This window comes from Lissotriton vulgaris, unplaced genomic scaffold (genome assembly GCF_964263255.1).
Source record: "Lissotriton vulgaris unplaced genomic scaffold, aLisVul1.2 SCAFFOLD_768, whole genome shotgun sequence".
Classification (NCBI taxonomy): domain Eukaryota; kingdom Metazoa; phylum Chordata; class Amphibia; order Caudata; family Salamandridae; genus Lissotriton; species Lissotriton vulgaris.
In genome coordinates, this window is record NW_028246725.1 from 881,831 (window position 1) to 888,615 (window position 6,785).

Consider the following 6,785-nt stretch of genomic DNA (forward strand, 5'->3'; position numbering starts at 1 on the left):
ATTTACTTATACACAGCCTTAATGTTGTTAAATCTTAAGGATTTTGTGCGATTTACCGCCTCATCTGCGGCATTCAGAAGGTTAGTGTTAGACGGACCGGGAGGGTCGGCCGAGGACAAGGGGAGAGGTCTCCGGGGAGAGCCGTCTCCAGCGATCGTACAGACAAGTAACTTCCCCCCCACAGACGGACACCACACCAGGATAAGGTTCAACGATACTTTATCAGCAATTCTTTAGGTACGGTAAGATTATACAAGGAGGTCTGGACTCAGGGGTCCCCTCGATTCTGGTCTCTGGATTGGGAAAAGGGTAGCGGGACAGTCTTGTTACCAATAGATGAAAATAGCTCTCAATCCTCGAGCTCGGCGTTCTAGATGATCGGGCCGCGGCGGAGCCAGCAGGTCCCGAGATGGATGAAGGAAGCGACGGTCCGCGGCGGAGCCAGCAGGTCCCGATGAAGATGGTGGTTACAAACGGTCCGCGGCCACGCCAGCAGGTCCCGACGACGATGAAGGTTACGAAGGTTGTGGCAGCGCCAACAGGCAGGACGATGGTTCGCAAGGCAGGGCTACGGCAGCGCCAGTAGTCCGTCAAGGATGAGTTCTTCACTGCATCTCTCGACTCCAGGATACAACTGCCTTCCTGCTCTGGAGCTGCCCCAGTTATAGGGCTGGTGCCCTTTGATGTCCGGACCCTCGCACTTGGAGGTTGGGGGGTCCGGGATGAAGGGGTCCAGACACCCAGCAGGGTGGTGGAGCCAATTCCCGGGGAGGTTGTGGCGAGCGGCACCTGGCGAGGGAGAACCATCGACACCTCTTTCTCCCATTGTCCTGCCAAGTAGTCCGCTCACCTCCTGGGTGGATGGTGGTGCCGGGATGTCTGAGGCCTGGCCAGGCCCAGGGTTGGGGTCGATCGGGGGCCACGCGGCCTCGTGGCGGAGGGTCCAAGATGGCGCCCAGGCTGGGCGCGCGGGCCAGTAATGGATCGGGCCCACGAGGTCGATATGTTCAGAGGCAGGGGTCCCGGAGGGGACGGAAAACGTGAAGTGGTGGTGTGTGACACTTGAGGGACCGGGCTCGGGCCTGGTCGGGCAGAGGGGGAGCGGCCCTTCACGTGGCCTGTCCAACATGCGTCCCCCCCAGCTGAAGGCGGGGAGAGTCACCCATCCTCTTGGGGACTCTCCTCGTCGAGGCGGAAAAACCGGGACAGGCCATCTGCGTTGGCGTGATCTGGCCCAGGCCGGTGTTCAACAGTGAAGTCCATCCATTGTAGGGAGATGGACCAACGTAGTAGTTTTGGGTTTTCCCCCCGCATCTGCATCAGCCACTGCAGGGGTCGATGGTCGGTCTGCACCCGGAAGTGTGTGCCAAAGAGGTAGGGCCGGAGCTTTTTGAGGGCCCATACCACGGCGAAGGCCTCCCTCTCGATGGTGCTCCAGCGTTGTTCTCGAGGTAGGAGTCGCCTGCTGATGAAGGCCACTGGCTGGTCAAGGCCTTCGGTGTTCAATTGAGACAGGACCGCCCCAATGCCGTGGTCGGAGGCATCCGTCTGGACGACGAATTCCCGGCTGTAGTCGGGGGCCTGGAGCACAGGGGCGGAGCACATGGCGGCCTTCAGTTGTTCGAAGGCTGTTTGACAATCTGGGGTCCAGTTGACCTTCTTGGGTTGATTTTTGGACGTGAGCTCTGTGAGGGGCCCCACTATGGTACCATAGTCTTTCACGAACCGTCTGTAATAGCCCGTGAGTCCCAAAAAGGCGCGGACCTCGGTCTGGGTGATGGGGGGCTGCCAGGACTGGATGGCGGCAATCTTGAGCTGCAGAGGGGCCACCAGGCCGCTTCCCACCTGGTGTCCGAGGTAGGTTACGGACCCCTGACCAATTTGGCATTTGCTGGCCTTGATCGTGAGGCCAGCTTGCTGAAGGGCCTGTAGCACCGCTCGGAGGTGGTGGAGGTGGTCGGACCAGTGGTGGCTGTACACAGCGATGTCGTCTAGGTAGGCGGCGCTGAATCCTTCGAGCCCGGCCAAGACCGGGTTGACTAGCCACTGAAATGTTGCGGGGGCATTCTTCATGCCGAAGGGCATGACCTTGAAATGATAATGGCCATCAGGAGTGGAAAATGCAGATCGCTGTTGGGCCCGGGGTGTGAGGCCGATCTGCCAGTAGCCCGCCGTCAGGTCGAAAATACTGAGGTAGCGGGCAGCTCCCATGCGGTCAATTAGCTCGTCGGCGCGGGGAATGGGGTGTGCGTCCGTTCTGGTGACCGCATTCAAGCCCCGGTAGTCGACGCAGAACCGGAGTTCCGGTGTGGTGCCGGGAGCGGCTGCTTTGGGGACCAGTACTACTGGGCTGGCCCAGGGGCTGTCTGAGGGCTCAATGACCCCGAGGGTGAGCATTTTGGTTACTTCTTCCTGGATGCAACCTCGTACCCGATCTGGTACGCGGTAGGCCCGGTGGCGGATAGGGGGGCTGTCCCCCGTGTCCACGTCGTGCACACATCTGAAAGAGACACGTTAGTGATAGATTCCTTACCTTAGAATATCCCCAGGCGTCAGACTGGATCCGGAAATTTTTGCGTAGCAATACCCCTGCGCGCTGGTAGGCGTCGTCTGCGGCTCCGCGTCCGTCGTCGGCGTCGTGAGCGCCGGGATGACGTCATCGGAGTATATAGACGGCGCCCATGCGCGCTGACGTCAGTTCTTCTTTTTTCCGCGCCAGCTAGCGCAGATCCGGAAGAAGCTCTACCCCCAGTCACTTTTTGACTGAAAACTTTTTTGATCTTTTGATCCTCTAGTTAGTCGATTCTCGACTATCGGTGCCAGGGATGCCCGGGTTCAAGCCTTGCTCGAAGTGCGGCCGACTCATGTCGGTCACGGACCCCCATCGCCGGTGCCTGAAGTGCTTAGGCCTCGACCACGACGATCGAACCTGTGACGACTGCCGGGCCCTGACGTCGAAGGCTAGGCGGGAGCGGTCCCGCAAGCGTCTCGAGCTGAGGCAGTCGGCCCCGCGCCGCTCCAGGTCCCGGTCCCGGTCCCACGGGAGGTCGAGGGACAGGTCGCGAGGTCGGAGTCATCGACGTTCCGGGAGTGGACACCGATCGTCTGGTTCCAAGTCCTCAGGTAAGAGGCATGAGAGGTCGGAGCGACACCATCGGTCCTCCGACCCGCCCCGTCGCTCGCACGATGCGACCGGGGATTCGGGCGACACCGCCCACGCGGCTCCGCGGGAGTCGCAAGCGTCGCCGCCTGCCCCACACCTTCGGGTCCCTGGGCACGGCGCGTCGCAGGAGGAGGTCGAGAGGTACCTCATGGCCATGAGGGCCCTCCCTCCTCAGTCGGTTCCCGTGGCGCCTTCGGGCCGATCGGCTCCGTCTGGAGGTCCTTCCGGGTCGGGCGCTTCGGCCCCGACGACGTCGGGTGCTTCGGCCCCGGCGCCGCTGGCGACTTCGGTCCCGGCGCCGCGCGACCTCGCTGGATCCGGCTCCGGATCCGGGACCTCGCCGGTCGACCTTACGACCTCGCCGGCGACGTCCCTTCAGGTGTCGTCCCCGGCAGCCGAAGTGGTTGCCGACCCCAATGCTTCCTACGGTCCTGCTCAGGTGTCGGAGGGGCGCCGCTGGGCACCGATTCCGTCGGCCTTCGGAGAGTTCTATCTCCACGAGGAGGCCCTGGCTGTTAATCCTGGTCTCCAGGAGCCGGGTGACGAGGAGCAATGGGAGGGGTCCGAGGACCCTCTGGCACGTGATTGCCAGTCTCATCAGGACTGGACATATGAGCTTGGGGAGGCCAGTGGTATTGACACCTCGCCAGACACTGGATTTACGTCGCCCCCGACTGTGGCTTCGGAGGCGGGTTCTGCTTACAGTGTAGTGTTGACGAAGGCAGCTAAGGCCCTAAACCTTGAGCTCCCCGTCGCGGCCGTGAGGACTAATCTCCTCACTGAGGTCCTCAAACAGCAGTCCGGCTCCGCGGAGCCCCTTCTGCCGTTCAATGAGGCCTTGTGTGACGTTCTGCTGGGCACTTGGTCCAAGCCCGCCACAGGTCCCCCTGTGGATAGGAACGTGGCCAGACGATACCGCCCGGCACCGGGCGACCCTTGCTTTTTGTCCACCCACCCCACCCCACCCCCGAGAGCCTGGTCATCCAGGCCTCCAACTCCCAGACCGCATTCCCGTCGGCCCCGCCCGACAGGGAATCCAAGAGATATGAGCAGTTCGGGAAGAAGGTCTTCTCGTCTGTGAGCCTAGGGCTCCGGTCAGTGAACACCAACTGTCTCTTGGGCCGCTACACCCACACTCTGTGGGACACGGTTGCGGAGGTGCTGCCACAATGCCCTGAGGAGGTCAGGGCTAAACTCAGCCAAACCCTTGCGGACGGCCGAGATGCGGCACGCTTTTCTATCCGGTGTGGGCTGGATACCACGGACTCACTGGGCAGGGCGATGGCAACGACAGTGGTGGTTCGACGCCACGCCTGGTTGAGGTCTGCCAATTTCTCGGCCGATGTCCAGGCCACTCTCCTGGACATGCCGTTTGATGGCCGTCGCCTCTTCGGCGACAAGGCAGACCATGCGCTGGAACGTTTTAAGGACTCCAGGGCCACGGCCAAGTCCTTGGGCCTTACGGCCCCACGCCAGCAATCGGGTGCCTTTCGCTCCTTTCGTGGCCACGGAAGGGGCGCCCCACCACGGACCGTCAGCCACGCGCCGCAGAATGTTCAGCAACGCGGTGGCGGCCGTGGGAACCGCCGTGGCGGTGGTCGGGGCCAGCGGCGAGGCCAGTCCACACCTCCCTCAGCAGCCCCCGCCTCAAAACCTTCCTAGTCCGAGTTTTCAGGCCCATGTGACGCCTGTGGGAGGCAGGGTTCGCCATCACCTCTCCCACTGGCATACAGTCACTTCGGACAGGTGGGTGCTGCAAATTGTCCGAAGGGGTTTCTCCCTCCCCTTCGAGTCTTCCCCTCCATCCATGCCACCTCAATACCACCGTGTGTCGGGGGATCACTTGCAACTTCTGCAAGAGGAGGTTTCGGCCCTCTTGGCCAAGAGGGCCATCGAGCGCGTTCCTGGGCCAGAAGTAGGACGTGGCTGTTATTCCCACTACTTTCTGGTACCCAAGAAGGGCAAAGGGGGCCTACGCCCTATCTTGGATCTGCGGAACGTCAACGGCTTCCTCCGGACGGAGAAGTTCAAGATGCTCACTTTGGCTCAGGTCCTGGCTGCCCTGGACCCAGGAGACTGGATGGTAGCGTTGGACTTGCAGGACGCCTATTTCCACATCCCCGTCCTGCCGGCCCACCGGCGTTACCTGCGGTTCACGGTAGGCCAAGAGCACTTTCAGTTTACCGTGCTCCCCTTCGGCCTTACCAGCGCCCCACGGGTGTTCACGAAGGTGATGGCGGTGGTCGCAGCCCATCTGCGCAGGCAAGGGGTATCAGTCTTCCCCTACCTCGACGACTGGTTGTTGAAGGCGGGCTCGCCCCAGACAGTCGTCAGCCACCTCCAGACTACGGCCGACCTCCTGCACTTGCTGGGGTTCTCCATCAATGTGCCGAAGTCACACCTGTGTCCCTCTCAGAAGCTCCTTTTCATCGGAGCGGTTCTCGACTCGGCGCAGTTTCGGGTTTACCCACCCGAGCAGCGGGTTCGGGATATTCAGGCTCTGATTCCTGTCTTCGGGCCGTTATCCCGGGTCTCGGTCAGGTTGACGCTGCGGCTTCTGGGACTGATGGCCTCCTGCATCCTTCTGGTGCGTCACGCCAGGTGGCGGATGCGGGCTCTGCAGTGGGACCTGAAGTTTCAGTGGGCCCAGCATCAGGGCAACCTGTCCGATCATGTCCTGATCTCGGAGGGCACTGCGAAGCAACTGCAGTGGTGGCTCACGGACCGCGACTGGGTCAGTGGCAGACCCCTCTCTCTACCCCAGCCGGAGCACGTGGTTGTGACGGACGCGTCCCTCCAGGGCTGGGGAGGCCACATGGGAGAGGCGGAGATCAGAGGCCTCTGGTCTCCGGCGGAGTCCCGGCTCCACATCAACCTTCTGGAGCTGCGGGCGATTCGTCTTGCACTGAAGGCATTCCTCCCCTCTGTCAGGGGGAGCGTGGTGCAAGTGTTCACCGACAACACCACCGCCATGTGGTACTGCAACAAACAGGGCGGTGTGGGGTCGTGGACCCTTTGCCAGGAGGCTCTGCGCCTCTGGCAGTGGCTGGAACATCAGGGCGTGACTCTGGTGGTTCAACACCTGGCAGGTTCTCTGAATGCCAGGGCGGACGAACTCAGCCGCCGGTGCATGATGGATCACGAATGGCGTCTGAACTCGGACGTGGCGCAAGGTCTCTTTCGACAGTGGGGAGAGCCTTGGTTAGATCTATTCGCCACAGAAGAGAACGCGCAATGTCAGCAGTTCTGCGCGTTGGAGTTTCCAAGGCGGCACTCGCTCGGAGACGCTTTTCGTCGCGAGTGGAGCTGCGGCCTGTTGTACGCCTTTCCGCCTATACCACTTCTGCCCAGAGTGCTGAAGAAGATCAGGCGCGACCGGGCCCAGGTCGTCCTTGTGGCTCCGGACTGGGCACGAAGATACTGGTATCCCGAGCTACTCAGCATGTCAGTCGATCCCCCGATTCGTCTGCCTCTTCGGGAGGACCTTCTGTCGCAGCAGCAGGGGACGGTCCTGCACCCGAACCTGTCCAGTCTCCACCTACAAGCTTGGAGATTGAGCGGCGGCAGTTGAGGCCATTTGACTTGCCTCCCGAAGTCTGTGACATCATTCTGGCAGCCAGGC